The sequence below is a fragment of the Mastomys coucha genome, unplaced genomic scaffold (genome assembly GCF_008632895.1).
Source record: "Mastomys coucha isolate ucsf_1 unplaced genomic scaffold, UCSF_Mcou_1 pScaffold8, whole genome shotgun sequence".
In the NCBI taxonomy this organism is placed as follows: domain Eukaryota; kingdom Metazoa; phylum Chordata; class Mammalia; order Rodentia; family Muridae; genus Mastomys; species Mastomys coucha.
Window position 1 is genome coordinate 31,827,434 of NW_022196914.1, and position 16,862 is coordinate 31,844,295.

At 42.6% G+C, this 16,862-nt stretch overlaps 1 pseudogene; it reads left to right on the top strand.

Moving 5' to 3' along the window:
* The first annotated feature begins 6,809 nt into the window (after positions 1-6,809).
* On the top strand, positions 6,810-8,076 carry LOC116083385 (annotated as a pseudogene).
* The last annotated feature ends 8,786 nt before the right edge of the window (positions 8,077-16,862 follow it).

Sequence of the window (16,862 nt, forward strand, 5' to 3'; positions counted from 1 at the left end):
GCGGGACAGCATAAAGCGTTCCACGGCTCTGATCTCTCGCTCCCTTTCGCTTTCGATTCTGGAGAGGCGGCAAAAGCTCATCCAGATGATACCTCTCTTCCTTATAGCAAGCCGCTTCTTCCTCCAAGTCCTCCTCCTCAGAGGGGCTCAATTCCTCAGAGCTATCAAGCTCGAGGGCCTCCAATTTCTTAACTGGGTAGAGGGGCTTCGGTCTCAAAGCTCCATCCCTTTCTCTAGTTTTCTCTCCCAGGGCATTCTTTCCCTTATCTCTCGCTTCCGCAGGTCGAGTGGAAGGGTCTGTGTTCTTGGGTATACCCTTTTTTCTCTTTTTTCTCTCCCTTTTATTCTGGCTAGCCCCAACTCTCTCATTACGCTCTGTTTCTGACATGCTATCTTGTAACTCCTCAAGTGCCCCCTATCCCGACGCTACAGAGGCGCGGCATTTCTCATTCTCCAGGCAAGAATGTATCAAATGCCAAATGGACACTGTCACAAGCGCCACTAGCACAATTACCGCAGCTTCAGCCGCGCTCTCTAACCTTGAGGAAGGGTCGGAGGAATTAAAACCAAACAGCATGCCTCTCAGAGCTTACCTTGTTCTGCAGTTCTGAATCCTCTCTGTGAGCGGAGGGTCTCCTCGGCACCAGCAGTTGTAAGGCTCCCCCAGCATCCCAGGTTTCTGCACCAGTTGTAGCCCATGCAGTCATCTCGCCAGCAAGAAGACACGCAGACACTAGGATCCTTCTGCAGCAAGCATTTATTGCATCATGAAGAGGAAGACCCAGAGCCAATAATCGGCACTGTTTATATACACCACAGCGTGGCATGTCCGCCCATGATTGGCTGTTTGCTCATCACCCCATGTGACGCCCCGGGATGGGCCGTGACTTGGCGCCTTTTCACTCTACGCACATGCACAAACAGTTGTTTACCAGGAGTCAACAGTGGATGTAGGCGCCATCTTGTCAAGGCGAATGCCTCTCCAGCTCTACCGCTCTCCACATCCTTCTGTTAGTAGATATCTATTCTTCCATCTGGATGAAGCTTAATTATTACCAAGTCTAGTTAAACAAGGATATAAGGACAAAAAAAGAGGGAAGAGAAAATAGTTTGCACCAAACATCTTTATATTTTAATTTTTTAAATTAATTATATAGTTAGGTAGAAAGTAAACTTATAAAGCATAGTGTAACCTGGCAAAAATCCAATATGAAGAGATCTTGGGACCCAGGGAGAATCTAACTGCTGCTGCAGCTTATTTAAATTAGTAGAGCACCAACTTCAAAATATCTAGGTTTATAGTCACAGACAAACTCTTAATCAGAGATATCTCTCCTTGCAGTGCACAGAGGCAAATTCAGAGACCCATGGCTATACATGTCACTGAGAATAAAGGAAAACTAAAAGCTTAGTTAAAATAAGACCTGCATTAGCACCACCTTAGGACTCAGATAGTGCTGCAGAACAAGGGGGTTGCAGAATGTAGAACGGAAAGATAGGGAGAAAACTTCTATCTTCTAAGGACAAAACAACCATGGTTATCATGAACTCACAGTGCCTGCACATACTTCCTAAGAAAGGCCAAACAAGCCAAGTCCTAAAACAGACAACTATGGGAAGGCACGCCTTCTTACTGCTGATGTATTTGCAAGTAAGAGCATCTGCAAGATGAGGGGGCATGGTGTCCAGTTGTGTTTGTACTGGTAAGCCCACCAGGCTCCATGGACAGTTCCAAACCCATGCTCACACACATGATCTGGGTTGAACTCAGAGGAGCACAAAACAAACCAACATGAAGTTTGGGGGAAAGGATTTGTAGGGAAGAAAAGGGGCTGGAAGGGACAAGAGGAAAATAAATGTGAGTGGGGAATGTATAACCAGAATGCATTATATACATTCATGAAATTGTCAACACCATGTAATCTTAGAAAACTGGTGCCTACATGAGGGAATCTTAAAACTAAATATAAGATTATTTGTTTTTGCAAAATTATTTTATCTTTGAAGCCAGTGATACAGTTGGTTGGAACTCTGTCATCTGTCATGCATGACCATACTTCAGACTTCACATAAAAGTCTAACAAAGGAAATGTGGCTTGTATCTGAACAACATTTTATCTTCTTGTTTTTTTTTAAACATTAAGTCAAGAATGAGTTTCTAAACTTTTTAAAGATGTTTCCCTTGTCTGACAGCTTCATACACTTACATAATTAATTTCTGCTCTGTTCTCAGGCCTGTGGCTATAACATAAGACTGTGGTTTGGGTGCAAGTCACTATTGTAAAGTCTGATGCTCCAAGGGGGTCAGAGCTATTAAATACTACAGGGCTGTAGAAACCGGGGCTTTATGTGAGTTCCTTATGTCCTTATGTTCTTATGTCATTGGGGCACAACTCTAAAGGGATTGTGGGACTCAGTCCCTCCCCAACCCTCCCCAGTTCAGAATGGGAATGTTGTTTCTACATTCACTCTTGCCACCTATGCCTCTCTCTGTTGCCCTCTCCAGAGCTGAGCATCAAGAACCATGCCTTTATTATCAGAAGCTGTAAGATTACTCATCCTTTCTGCTTTAAAAGTTTATTTCACTGCAGCACTGTGAAGCTGAATAAGCACACACACAAACATATATACACATGTTTGGGTAAATACACATATATACATACATGTATATATATACACACGCACACACCTATATACATGTATGTGAACACATATGCATAATCATACATATACTTGTAGAAACACAGACATGTATATACATACATAAACATGAACACACACACAAACACATATATGTATACACACATATATATGAACATACATTAATACACATACAGGTACACAGACAAACACACACACATGTACACACTCAGATATGCACACACATATACATTCATTTTATTGAATCACCTGCAGCAGTATTAACAATTCTAAATCACAGGATGGGGTACACTATGGGATGTTTATCACACCCCTTGACTCTTCCTGCAAGAGGCCAGTAGCAACCCCTGATGTGACAAATAAACTGTCGCTGGCTGTTGTTAAACACCCCTGAGGTTACAGCTGTTCTGTAGGTCAGTCTTCACAGAGAGTGATGCTCGTGCTTTCATTGTTTCTGGGAGGTGACATGAATGAGAAGTCCAAGCCCTTTCCCCATGGCTGCAGATGGTGAGAGGGCTCGAGCTCCTCATCTAGGTCTCTAGACCCACAACTCAGAGGCTGGTTCCCCAGTTGCTTTTCCTCCCTTTGCAAGCTCAGATGCAAAGCTTTAAAACTTTGCTCTGTAAGAGGAAGGTAGTGGTGGATGGTACGGCATATTTGAGTCCCTAAGGCAAATCTGTCATTTACCTAGCACAAATTTCTGTGGTTTTGGAATCCCACACTTATTTTGAGTACTTATTTGATCTTCATCTCTGTCATGCATGCTTTCTCCTCCCAGGAAGACATGTAGAGGAGGTTCAGAAAGAAGCACTCTTACACCGTCAAGGACAACAGTGAGGCCACTGATTCCTATTTGATTTGGCACCATGGTCTTCATTACTACTATCTGGTCATAGCTCTGCTACAATGCCCACTGGAAAGGGTGCAGACAGAATAGAGTTTGAGTCAGTTACCCCACCACCAGTTTCACCACTTAGGCTGAGTGCTGTGGTTAATTCTACTCCCTGCCCCTCAGGCTCCATGCCCTGAGGCTTTGACTTCTGTTGCCTGTGAGCAGTGTGGTTTGGCTTTAGGATCTATTCAGTCCTGCTCTACCCATCCTTGATGCGTGCATGCTCTCATGGACACTGAAATATGTGTCTGTGTAATTCCCTGCAGCTCTGTATCTGACAGTAGACACCCATTGCCCTAGCCCATTACTTCTCTACAGGAATTCAGCAAATACACCCAATTCCTTGGGCAATTCTGAAGGGAGGACTCATACTCAGCTGAATACTTGAGGCTCCAGAAAATGGAGAAAAGTGATTTCCCACATGCTGCCCATTTCTGGTTGTGTAGCTGAAGGTCTCAGCTTAAAATTACAAACTCCATTTTGCTTTCAGACTCCATTTTATGATTAACCTGCCCTCTGAATGAACTCAGCTACTGGAAAGATTCCAGCTTGTTCCAGGATTCATGTCACCTTGACAACTATCACAGTTCACCTGAGCAAATAGCTACTCTACCCCTAGTAACAACCAATCAATCCCTAATATCTTATGTACCTAATGTCTTAAGTAGATTGATTAAGCTGACAACCATTGTTGCCAAGCTGAAATCATTACTAGCCAATAGAAGTGCACCAAGAAAATGTCAACCAATCATGTAACTGCCAAGTTGGAAAGTCCCTCAGCTTTCTACAGAAACCATGATAAATGGGCAAGGCTTATACCAGCTCAGGACCTTCCACACCATCCACTGTGCTGGAGAGGTTGGAGGGTCTCAGCTTGAGCTTGAATAAAGACTCTTTGCTATTGTATATGAGTTGGACTCCTGGTGGTCTCTGCTGGTCTGTGGGGACCTCACAATCTGGACATAACAGTCACCTTTGTCTCATCACAGCCATCTCATTTTTCCAGCAGTTAAAAAACAGATAGACAAACAAAAAAACTGATGCATGGAATAAGCCCCACCTCATTGTTCTACTTCTTCCTAACACTCTCTCTCCAGAGGCAAGATAGAGGCAGCTCCCACCACAGTGTACAGAGAAAATGACTCTGTGTGGATATACATCTTGCATGCTGGGGAGGGCTGATAAAATTCCTTTGGGCAGTGGCTGAGAGAAGGGATAAATAGTGTAGGACACCAAAAGATGCTTTCAAAAAGCTAGGATGTTCATTGTTGTGGCTACCCTCCCTTGGAGAATAGACAGAACCCTCTGATTCAGATTTACCCACATTTTTCTACCTTAATATTCTCAGTGTAAGTATCCCCTCCTGCCATGCATACATTTATATGAGACTTTGACTAAAAAGAATTATAGAACAAAGGATTTAAAATAGTTATAGCTGTCATATACCAAAGTATACAGTCCTGAAGAAATCAGGAGTCGAGAGCCAACGTGAGAGGCTATAAGGGGTTTGAAAATTGTAAGACAAAGCCAGATCTCCAGCCTCAGCTGCCCTGGTTGCTGGGGGCAAGGTTGCTGATCCTCATGCAGCAGAGACAATGGCAGGAAACACTCATTTGTACCTCACCCTCAGTGATTCTTCTAATGGCTTTAATGTTTTGATCAAGAGCAAAAACAACAAATAGAAACAAAACAAACAAAAGACAAAGAAAGACACTCTTCTGCTTATTTAAATGCCAAAATTAAGTATAAGAGAAAAGATCAAAGCTCACATATATGAATATCTTTAGACACACTTGGAGGCAACCCTAGCTTTAAGGTACAAATGAGGAGTCTAAGGTGACAACACCTTTATTTTCTAATTGGACAGCAAAGAACCAAGGTGACAGCTGGCTTACACTGGTGGCACTGGCTTATGGGGAACACAAAAGCCAAGGTGGTGGAGGCATACTGCAGTGAAGCCGAAAAGGCATTTAAAAATAAAGTGACAAAATTAGAATAAAAGTCGGAAATACATCTTGGCTTAATTTAGGAAGACTTCCATTTATACACAAATCTCTGAAGCACCTCTGATTTTAGATTTCTCTCTGCCGTGAAGTGAAACACTTTGTGTTCCCCAGGGTTTATTAGATGCAGATGTTTGTACAACTCTCAGGTAGTCACATGACTGACACTGGTGAGGAAGAAAACTGCACTCAAAGAGGTCCCTCTGCTTGTTCATCACTCAGTCGACCTCGCAAGCATGACAAAAACTGAGAACTTCAAAATCACAGCAGTAAGTTATTGGCAGGGTGGGATTAGGAGACCCCAGATGCAAGAAGGTGAAATAGAAACTATTTGTGTCACCATCAGAGAGAGCTATCTCTTCACATCTGATGCCTCCTTCCCTCCTAGAGGCCCCTCAGTTCTGCCCCTCTTTTCTGCCCCTCAGTTTGGTTCCACCACACATAAATTACAGCTCACTGTGCCCAGCCACCCTGAACCTCTAAATGCTGAGCTTCTAGAGCACATGCAGATGCAGTTACCTCACTCCTTGTCCACATGGACCCCACCCCCCTTGGGTTTCCTTCTAGAACTTAATCCAATCAATAATGTCATCTTTGGGGATTTTACCCCTATTTTTATACTTGGCTGCCTCTATCTGGGGGTCTGCTTCATCCTCACATCTCTCTCCTCTGTCCATCTGCAGTTTTATCTGAAGTAGCATCCCTAGCTGGGAAGTTGTTCCTCGGCCAGATGTCACAGTCTAGTCACCTTTAATCCTTCCATTTAGCTACAGGAACCTCATAACAGTCAGGCTTCAGTTAAGAACACAGAAGTATGCCAATTATTTCAACAGTAACAACCAAAGGTTGGGATTTTACTGAGCAGTAACAGAAAAATAGCAGAAGCAGCAACGGTGGAGTGTGAGGGAGAGAGTTTGGGTTATACTCTTATGCTGAGAGGTACTGAGAAGATAAATGCAGGAGTACCTTGCAAAAACAAAAAACAAAAAACAAAACCAAGAATGGCTGTTTGCTCCAGGCACCTCCAAGCCTCCTCCACTTTTCCCCATGCTGGACAGTCTCAGGAGCCATTATGGAGAGACACTGTGACAGGGAATGAGAGAACAACCTGGGGTGAGTCTCCGACAATACTGTCAGAATAACTACAGAGTAACTGCTGGGGTTGTGGTGGTGGTGGCAGAGCTGCGGCAGAGCGGCCTCGGCCTGTGTGACTGGCTGCCTCCTGAGCAGCCTTGGGCTGGGAAGGGTGCAAGATGACCAACAAAAAACCTCTTCCTAAAAAGGTCCAACTGAGTGAAACAGACTTCTAAGTCATGGCACAGGATGAGTTAATTCTAAGATGGAAACAATATGAAGCATATGTTCAAGCTTTGGAGGGAAAGTACACAGATCTTAATTCAAACGATGAGACTGGTTTAAGGGAATCTGAAGAAAAACTAAAGCAGCAACAACAGGAGTCTGCATGCGGCTAGCAACCAAGGAGCAGGAGATGCAAGAGTGCACTACTCAAATGGAGTACCTCAAGCAAGTGCAGCAATTGAGCAATTGACTGAGTGTCGCCCAATTGAGATCAACAATGGCAGACCCGCGATCAACTTGTTTTTCCTAAAAATGAAAGGTGAACTGGAACAGACTAAAGACAAACTAGAACAAGCACAAAAATGAACTGAGTGCCTGGAAGTTTACTCCTGATAGAGGCCTAATGCCGTCGGACTATTCTGAAGAAGAGGCCAACTCCGAAATATTCCCTTCTAGGACATACAGACACTTGAGAAATGTTTCTGTTTGTAGAAAATAGAGGGAAAAACAGAAGCCTTAAATCTGTGGCACACTGTGTCTTCAGACAGTTTGGAGGATTGAAAACCTAGAAGTTTTAAATCATAAATTGAACATGTAAAATTCCAGTAAAATGTAAAAATGGAATATGCATCACTCTTAACCATGAGCATAGTGATTTAGTGACATTGTACATCAGTTATGCCAATAAGACTGTGGACTTCATGATTTTTGAACTACTGGTTCAAAACTCAAATGAGGTGAATTTTGCCTTTAAAGGATTTACTCGTTAAGAACCAACTTCTAATAGCCATGAGACAATCACATCATAGCTGCCAGTACAAGTAGAGCATATATTTATCCGTTTAGCTCTGAGCCCTATATTATATAATGGAGCATTAAATCTATGTGGTTTTTATCAATGGTTTGTTTTTTGAATGGTTGTGGAAACTGTAGATAACCTTAACCAAGGACTGTACAAATGTGAAGATATGGTCTCACACCTCAGGTTTAAACTGTTTGAAGCATTATAAGCACTCATTTCACAACTAGACTGTATATGGTATTTGGCTGTGATGAGACTCCCATTATTCAGTAAACCCTCATCTCATTCAGCAGGCACATGTTAAACAGCATTGTCATTGGTGTTAAATGGGGGAATGTGTTCCTTCATTGTATTTGGGGCCTTTTGTATCAAATTCTTGATATTAAATTAAATGTGCCTTGAAATAAAAAAAAAAAAAACGTAAGTGTGGAACAGTTCTATTACAATTTGCTATGAGGAGAGGCCTGTGGAGACCAATGTCACTGTGCCATGATTATATCAGAGCAGGTCTAAATATCCTGCTAATGCCTAACATCTCCCTGTAAAAGAAACTTTTATTCACCTGATGAAATTATTGTCTCAGAGGCTTGCTACCTCAGTCTGCTAACCTACGCCTAGTCCTGGAAGCTTCTAGCCTCCATGCAATCTTATTTGGTCCTAGAATGTTTTCAGCCTTTGAGACTTATGGTTAACAAAGCTTACCTCTGTCTAGTTCTTTCTGAACTCTGACTGGCTGGTTCAACTCAGCTCTTCTGGCTCAAACTTCTCTCCAACCTGACTGTTTCAACCTGGTTTCTCTGAGCTTCTCCTGAATTGTTCTGCTTAATCTCAGTCTATCTCTGTCAATTGGTTCTCATCCTCTGGTTCCTTCTTATTATCTGGCTCATTGTCTTCACCTATGTCTAGCTTGTTCTCACTCTGCAACCTGTCTCTGTAGAACTATTCCAGTAAAGCTAGCTGCTTCCTCTCTCTCTCTCTCTCTCTCTCTCTCTCTCTCTCTCTCTCTCTCTCTCTCTCTCTCTCTCTGCCCTGTTCCTTAAGTAGTTTTCCTTTCCTCTGTCTTCTCATAAGAGTTGTGCATATCCTATTCTGTGAGTCTTTCTCTGATTAGTCACTTTGTTTGCCACTCAATTAGACATAATTTTCAAACACAGTTCTTCCTTCTACCAACTAACTTTGGGATTAAAGGATCTAGACAAAAGGTGTAGACTAAGGATATGTCTGTATTCCATCCAGAGGGATTTTAAAGGTATGTGGTGAGGGATAAGTCACACCACAACTAGAAACAGGTTTTTACAGTAAATAGCAAAATCTTAGGGTTCACAGTGTGATTAAATATCCTGCAACATATTTTTCTACAGTGCACACACGTGCACACACACACATACACACACACTCATACAAGAAAGAGAGAGAGAGAGAGAGAGAGAGAGAGAGAGAGAGAGAGAGAGAGAGAGGGAGGGAGGGAGGAAGAATGAGAGGGTACCCAGGAGATTGGTGATGCTAACCTGGGAAAGGGGTCTTCAGCAGTGACTAGCACTTCTTTCTCAACACATAAGATGTTGTGTTATTAATTTGCCAGCTATATACAACACCAAGTAGGAAGTTGTGAGTTGAGCCCAGATCTGAAACTTCAGCAATTTTAAAGGCAGTCCGGGTTTTAAATCTGAGTGGTTGCAAAGCCCAGAGAACTAACTTTGTCTTAATGTCTAGCAATTTTGTAAGATAGAGTGTTTTCAACAACCTAAGAAGGGACATCCTCTAGGTACAACTAGAAGGTAATCCCTCTTTATCTCAGAGGCAGGGAGAAGCCCAGGAGTCAATGCCCCAAGCTTTGCTGGCAGGCCAAGTTGCAGGCTCCTTCCCAGCCCTGTGTGACTTTAGTGGGCCTTGTTTATTTCTCAATGTATACTGCCATAGTGCAAAGATTTATTCAGCTTGAATGGGCTTCTTGGATACTGAGGATACCAAATGTCTAATGGGGATCACAGGAATGCAACTGAAATAACACAGATCATTCCTTGTCCTTAAAAAGAAAACACACACACACACACACACACACACACACACACACAAAGAAAAGCAACAAACAAACAAGTAAGCAAAAAATTGAAATCCAAGCCCCCTCTGCCTTGCTAGAGCAGAAGTCAGCCAAGGACAATAAATGATCTCACCCATCTCTCCTTCCCTGGAGTATTTGCATTTTCTAAGTGTTCCTGGGGCCTTGAGAAGGTCTTTGGCAAGGCCCTGGTTACTTTTAATCAAGAGCTAAGTGACATCTCTTATATTTGCTGGTCTGCATTGCACCAACCTCACACATCAAAAGCTCAGCTCCCAGTTGGAATACTTGACTCAGCTTCATGTTTACTTTATATATCCTTCATGGCATCCACAGCTACCATCTCCAGTCTCTCCTGTGACTAGTTAGGAAGGAACAACAGGCAGAGGAAGGACCCTGGCACCAAATGCATTCCAACTGCTTGGGACAGACAAAACCTTATTAGAAACAAAAATGATAGAATATTCTTTGTTATTGTCACTACCAAAACTTATCACAAGCCCCAAATTAAATTTTCTCATAATAAGAATGCATTAAACTAGCATTCGATAAATATTCAGGAAGAGACTAAGGGACCCTGGGGTGGATCTCTTGTGCATATTTGGGTGTATTTATGGTAAGATGCTGCAGTGTGTTTTAACAATAGATGGCAGGCCACACTGCTGCTTGATTCTGGAGTTCAAGCACAGAGGGATTCCCAAGTGGCCTCAAGTACATGCAGTTCTGTAGCTCTGAGTGTGTGGAAAGAAGAAATGATTGGAAAGAAGCAATGAAGGCACAGATTTGATGTCTCTGGGGGAATGTGTAGGGTGTGGAAATCATGATGGTGATACAATAGAAGCAACAGGAATTAAAGTAAATTAAAATTTATACTATCCTGTACTGAATCAGCCAGCTCAGAGCCACTACAAGACAACATGTAGAGACAGAAAGACATTCCTTCCCCTTGGATCTCATTCCTCTGCCCATTCTAGCATGGCACCCTGTATTTGCTACCATTCTGAGTGATGAGGCAGGGATAATCCTAGAAGAGTTCCAAAACTGTGTGTGGTCAGGAGAGTCCTCTTATTAACTCTACAGAAGAAGCATCATAGTTATCACGTGAAAGGCTATCCTCATGACTGTGTAAAAACAGGGGAGAGGGTAGGATGGAAAGGTGAGAGGAAGGAAAGAAAGCTAAAAGTGCAAAGTGACCCGGGAGAAAGGTGACAGGAAAGGAGGATAGGTGTGTTCTGCTTGGCCTTAGACATGACAGTCACTGAACACTGGCCTCCTAGGACCATCCAGGCACAAGGCTGATGTGAGGGCTTAGGTCTCACCTCTCCATTTACTGACAACATTCTGTTTGTGAAAATAATCTCATATGATGACAAGTTTGGATTTCTGGAAACACAGATAGGTCCTGGAGGCTGAAAAGATGGTTTGGGGATTAAGAGCATATACCATTCATGCAGAGAACCTGTGTTCAATGTCCACTTCAAGTAGCTAATAATGATCTGTAACTCCAACTTCAGGGGATCCATCACATCTTGGCTCTGTGGGCACCTTTACTCAAACTTGTACACACACACACACACACATACACACACACACACACATACACACACACACACATACACACACACACACATGTAATTAAAAGTAAAACAAATCTTTTTTGAAAAATATATTTGGGAGAGACTCAGACACTCAATACCTCCAGCACCAATGGTCTTCACATCCTTCAGCAAGGTGTGAGAATGTCCATACCTTTCCACATGTCTTCCATATTTTCTTCTCTCCAAGCCTTAATTTAAGAGTTTAGTCTAAGGATACTCTTGGACACAGGACAAATAATTGAAGATGGCAGCAGACTCAACGCAGGTACCATATCCCTTCGGGCAGGTGCCTCTCATGGATCATCTGCAGAAATCCTTCATGAATCAACACTACCCCTTTACTTCTTCACTCTCTACTAAGCTTCTAAAAGTTATTTCTTGCTTTTATTTATTTTTACATAGAATTTATCTTAAAAGCCATTTTAGGGGTTCAGTGGAAAATTTTGGGAGAAGTACAATAATTTTCCACACACAGGCTAGCCTCCCTTAAGGTCAACAACCTCCAGCAGAATGATACCTATCACAACTGTGACCTTGCATTGGCACAGCATTGCCTAGTCCACAGTGTACAGGAGGGCTCACTTCTGTGTCAGACACAACACACATTTGGACACATGTGTGAGGACGTGCACTTCCCATTATAGTATCACTCAAGGCCATTCCACAGCCATGACTCTACCCTGGGATCTACCTCTTCAGTCCTCCACATCCAGATCTCTGCACCTGCTGCTCCCTGCTCTGTCTTTGTAGTTTTGCTTTCATCAGCATATCATGTTGCTAGTAGCCTACAGTACATGCCTACCCTGTGCACATCAGCTTCCTTGTTAGGTGGTGTGCATTTCAAAATTCTTTCTTATGAGTTGTTGGTGGCATCTTTTCACCACTAATATCCACCATCTGGTGTTCTGCACCCAGTTTGAACGTTCTCTGAAGAACATTTTGGTTGCTTCAGCATGATTTTTTTTTTTTAACTTTTTGAGCTAGGATCTCACATGGTAGGTCAAGCTGGCCTGGAACTCATTCTATAGCCCAGGCTGCCTCTGACCTTGAAGCAATCCTCCTGCCTCACCTTCCCCAGCACTCAAATTACAAGCATGAGCTGTCACGCTTGGCTCAGAGAAACTTTTAATAAACAATACCTGTCATGTCATGTCACATACTCAGGAGTATCTGAGCCCCTGTGTCCTATTTTAATTTCTGTTGCTGCAATAAAGTATGCTGCCCAGAAACAACTTAAAGGAGATGATAATCCCTAAGGGTCTGTTTTTCCTTGCAATTCTGGGATACCATCCATGACAGTAGGGAAGTTGGAGAACTTAAAGCAGCTGGTCACATCTCATCTACAATCAGGAGCAGACATAAATGAGTACATGCACACTGACTTGCCTGCTAGTATCCGCATGGTTTTCCCCTCTCAAATCTTAAGCCTAAAGAATGGTTCTGTCCACAGTGGGCTGTATCTCCCCACATCAAGTGCTTAGTGTAGACAGTTCACATGATCCATCCACAGGCCAAACCAATGAGGCAAACTTTCATTGAGACTCTCTTCTCAGGTACTTCCAACTTGTGTCTAGATGACAGTTGAGGCTAACCAACCCAGCTACATCCCAACACTTCTCCCATGCTCCTCCTGGCTCTAATTTTCCTAGTCCTCAGCCCAGAAAGTACCCTCACTTTCAAATCTGTAGTGACACCCCCAGTCACTCAAAGGAAAGTCCCTGTCAGTTTCTCAGAGTCCCCTTGTGTTTTCTCTCATGAAAACGTTCAAAACTTCAGTTACAGAATAGCCTCAAGTACATGGTTTTCTGTATCCCTGGTGTTTCTTAACTCTGTCCAGACAGGACTGTGCCTACAGTGAGGGAGGACTTCACATGCTTTGCTCATCTTGAGGCTTCTGGCTTACTCCATCCCAGTCATGTGTCACTCACAACTTCCAAAAGAGGTTCTCTCTACCTTGGCACCTAGAGAGTCAATGATCCCTCCCTAAGCCTTTCTTACTCACAGGTTTATTCAACAAAGGTATCTTATGGAGCCTGCATAGAATAGACAACTTGAAGAAAGATAGCTATGGTGGGTGACTCAAATCCAACGCAGTTTTGGAATGGAGAAAAACAAGAACCAATGTCTTCATGGATGACCTTGTAGCCAGAGCTTGTGAGGTTGGAAGGAGAAAGAGATTGTAGAAAACCTTCCACACAGCACAATCTTTTATCCCACTTAGGAGAGGCAGGTCCTGATTGTGGCTGTCCTAGATTCCTTTATGATTTAATATTTGTCCCAAACTTTTATATTTTAAATAAAGTATCTTTATAGGTTGCACAAAATATGACTACTTCATTTCAGCAAATCCTTTTCCTCAGTCACAGTTACAGGAGAGACTAGACTCGGCTGCATGTGAGGTCTATACAGCCTTCCTCTTGCAGGCTTCACACAGAACCTTCTTGCTTCAAGTGCTGAGAAACAAGCAGCTGGGAAAAGCCCAGACCTTCCCCTCACAGCCACAAGAGAAAGTGCCCACAGTCTGCTTGGCCCATGCTGCTGGCCATTCAACAACCTGTTTGTCACAGTGGTCACCTCAGCTTACATTGTACTTCATGACATCCGGGTGTGCTGAGAAAAGTCAGAGGAAACATGGACATCATAGGTTAGATTACAAGATGTACAGGGAGATTTATGTGGCCTGAAGCCTCTGTTGCTCTTGCTACTATATCTTGTTAACATATCATATTATAAATATTAGTTATTTTATTTGACATGTTTCCTTTTAAATGTATTCAACAGCAATGAGCTAAAGCATGAACAAGAACATTTAATGAAAAATTATTTGTACTTTTCAAGAACTGGTGATAAACGTATATAACATAAACAAAGTATAGGTCAATTTTTACCAGGCATTGTTCCCACTTGGACCATGGTGATACCATGGAGCCAATAAAATTGGCACACAGGTTGCAGTGGAAATGTGGGTGACTTTAATGAGATGGCACAGCATCAGCAGCTGTAGAAAGTGAAATCACTCTTTGAGTGGCTTCACCTTAAATGATGATGCAATTTAATATGGACAGCTGAGATGTGTTGGGTGGGAGACCAGACAGCTGTAAAGGTTGGGAGCTGTGTGTGACTCCTGAAGATAAAGGAAAGCCTTCGCAGTTTTCCTTTTAGTGGAGGGAGGAAAAAAAATCATTGTTGATCGTCTTCTCTGTTCAATTCAAAGTCCAAAACCGAACACAGACATTTTTATTTCATTTGAACATAAATTTTGGTGGAACAAAATATTGTGAAGATTCTGTATTTACTTAATTACCATCTGTGAATCAGGCTTGACTTGGACTGATGAAGTTGCATCCATACTTAGCAATCTCAGTCCTAACAGCTTTGAGAGTTTCTCATCAAAATGTTGTTAGAGGTACATACTTTTAACAGGTACAGAGCAGACAAGTAAGCCATGCATGTTTTGAGGTTAACAATAATTAAATACAAAATATGTTTGTTAGAACAAAGGGTACCAGGACAATAAAAAAAATCCCTGGAAATCAAAATGAGCCTCAGCCTTTTTATAAACTAGTTAGTTCAACAGAGCTTAGAGAGCCACACAGGAAGTTAAAATCATGAAGATTGGGGGCACGATCACGTCTTCACACCTCCTCTCAGTGCATGAAGATTGGGGGCACGATCACGTCTTCACACCTCCTCTCAGTGCATGAAGATTGGGGGCACGATCATGTCTTCACACCTCCTCTCAGTGCATGAACACACCAGCCAGAAGGAGAAGAAAAAGTGAGCAAAATAAAAATAGAAAACAGATAAACTGCAGTGAAGTTTACCTTGCAATTTGCCGAGGGCACACAGAGACGTGAGGGGAGGCAGGGACATAAGAGGGATGTCCACAGTACATATGTGAACCCAACAAAAGCCACAAAGCAGAACACACTGTTACAGAAACCCACACAACAAGGAAGGGAATGTTTCACATACCACTCACAACTGCGAATATACAGCCTAATCCAGCAGGGAGGACCTCCGCAGCATTAGTTGTCATGGAGACAGAGGCCAGTGAGTGACACCACAGTAATGTGCCACTGTCATCCACAGGTGCAGTAGTGATTGGTGTGACGGACAACTAACTCCAAGCGCTCAGAAGTGGGGAGCTTAGAATACCTGGATTTCACACGAGTTGCTGGAGACAATGAGCATACCAGTATTTTTTTTTTCAATGTTTAGCACCACTTTACCAGGCAGTGGACCACACCTCCACTATGAGGCATAATATCCAAGAGAAATGAAAAGATGTGACCAGAAAATTACTTGCAAAGAAATATGCATAGGTATCCCACTCATTATAGGCTCAAACTGGAAACCAGCCAATGCCCACCAAAGGGAGATTGGATAATGCATTATGCTAACCCAGGGAAGCTAGACATAAAGAATACATCCTTGTGATTTATGATTCCATTTATATGAAGTTCAATAGCAAGCAAAACTCACTAACTCATGGAGCCAGAAAGCAGAAAGGGGCTTTCTCTGGAAACAGATGAGAGATTACAGGGAAAGCAATTCAAAGCAACATTTTTAGCTTGGAGATGAGTCTATACCTGATTGGGACATTGGCCACAAGAGGTCTATACATCTGCCAAAGCTCAACAACACATACAGGCTTATGATTTGTGGTGCACTTTATGCTTTCCTGTATTTTATATCTGAACATCAAAGTACCATCAGACCCATTTAATTTATGTATATATTCATTTTGTACTGTTACTATAACAAATTATCACAAATGTGGTAAGAAGGAGAAAGGTTCACCCTTGTAAAGTTCTGGATGTCAGTAGTCTAAGATGGGGGTCCTTAGCTAAAAGTCAGTTGTCTTCCTTCTCATGGGACAAGGGATAATATGTTTTTCTACAATTTAAAAAAATCTACCTTCAGAAATTACCCATATTTCTTGGTTCCCAGCCCTTCCTTCATATCCCAAGCCAGTTGTACCAAACAGAGCATTTCCCACATGGTGACATTCAATATGAGTCTCCTCAGACCCCTACATCTAACAGCCTTGGTGACTACACTGAGTCCACACTCAGGTAAGCCAAGACAGTAGCAAAGCCTTTCTTTTTAAAGCAACTTGATCAGCAACCTCATATCTACATGCCACATACTCTCCCCACTGCCCTTTAAATAACACTGAACATTTTAGAGGTTAGAGCACAGATGTGTTTGGGAGGTGTCATTCTGCCACAAAGTTAGGATAGTGTTCAGACACAGGACTCTAGCACAGTGCTTGGCTGGGAGGGGAAGATGGTGGAAAGGATCCAAAAATGCCTCAGATCTTGACCTGTGCTATGGTTGCACACATATGCTAAACTGTATTAGAGTCATATGCAGCTCGCCTATGTTGTAGGCATGTATGTATGGCCCATGTCAGAACAGCCCATGCCAATACTAAGGTCACTTTTGACACTGTTTGTCAATACACCCCAAGCACAGAGTGGATGTTCTGACACTGCAGACTGGATTCTCTGCACAAAGCGGGGAAATTCTAAATCAAGCATTC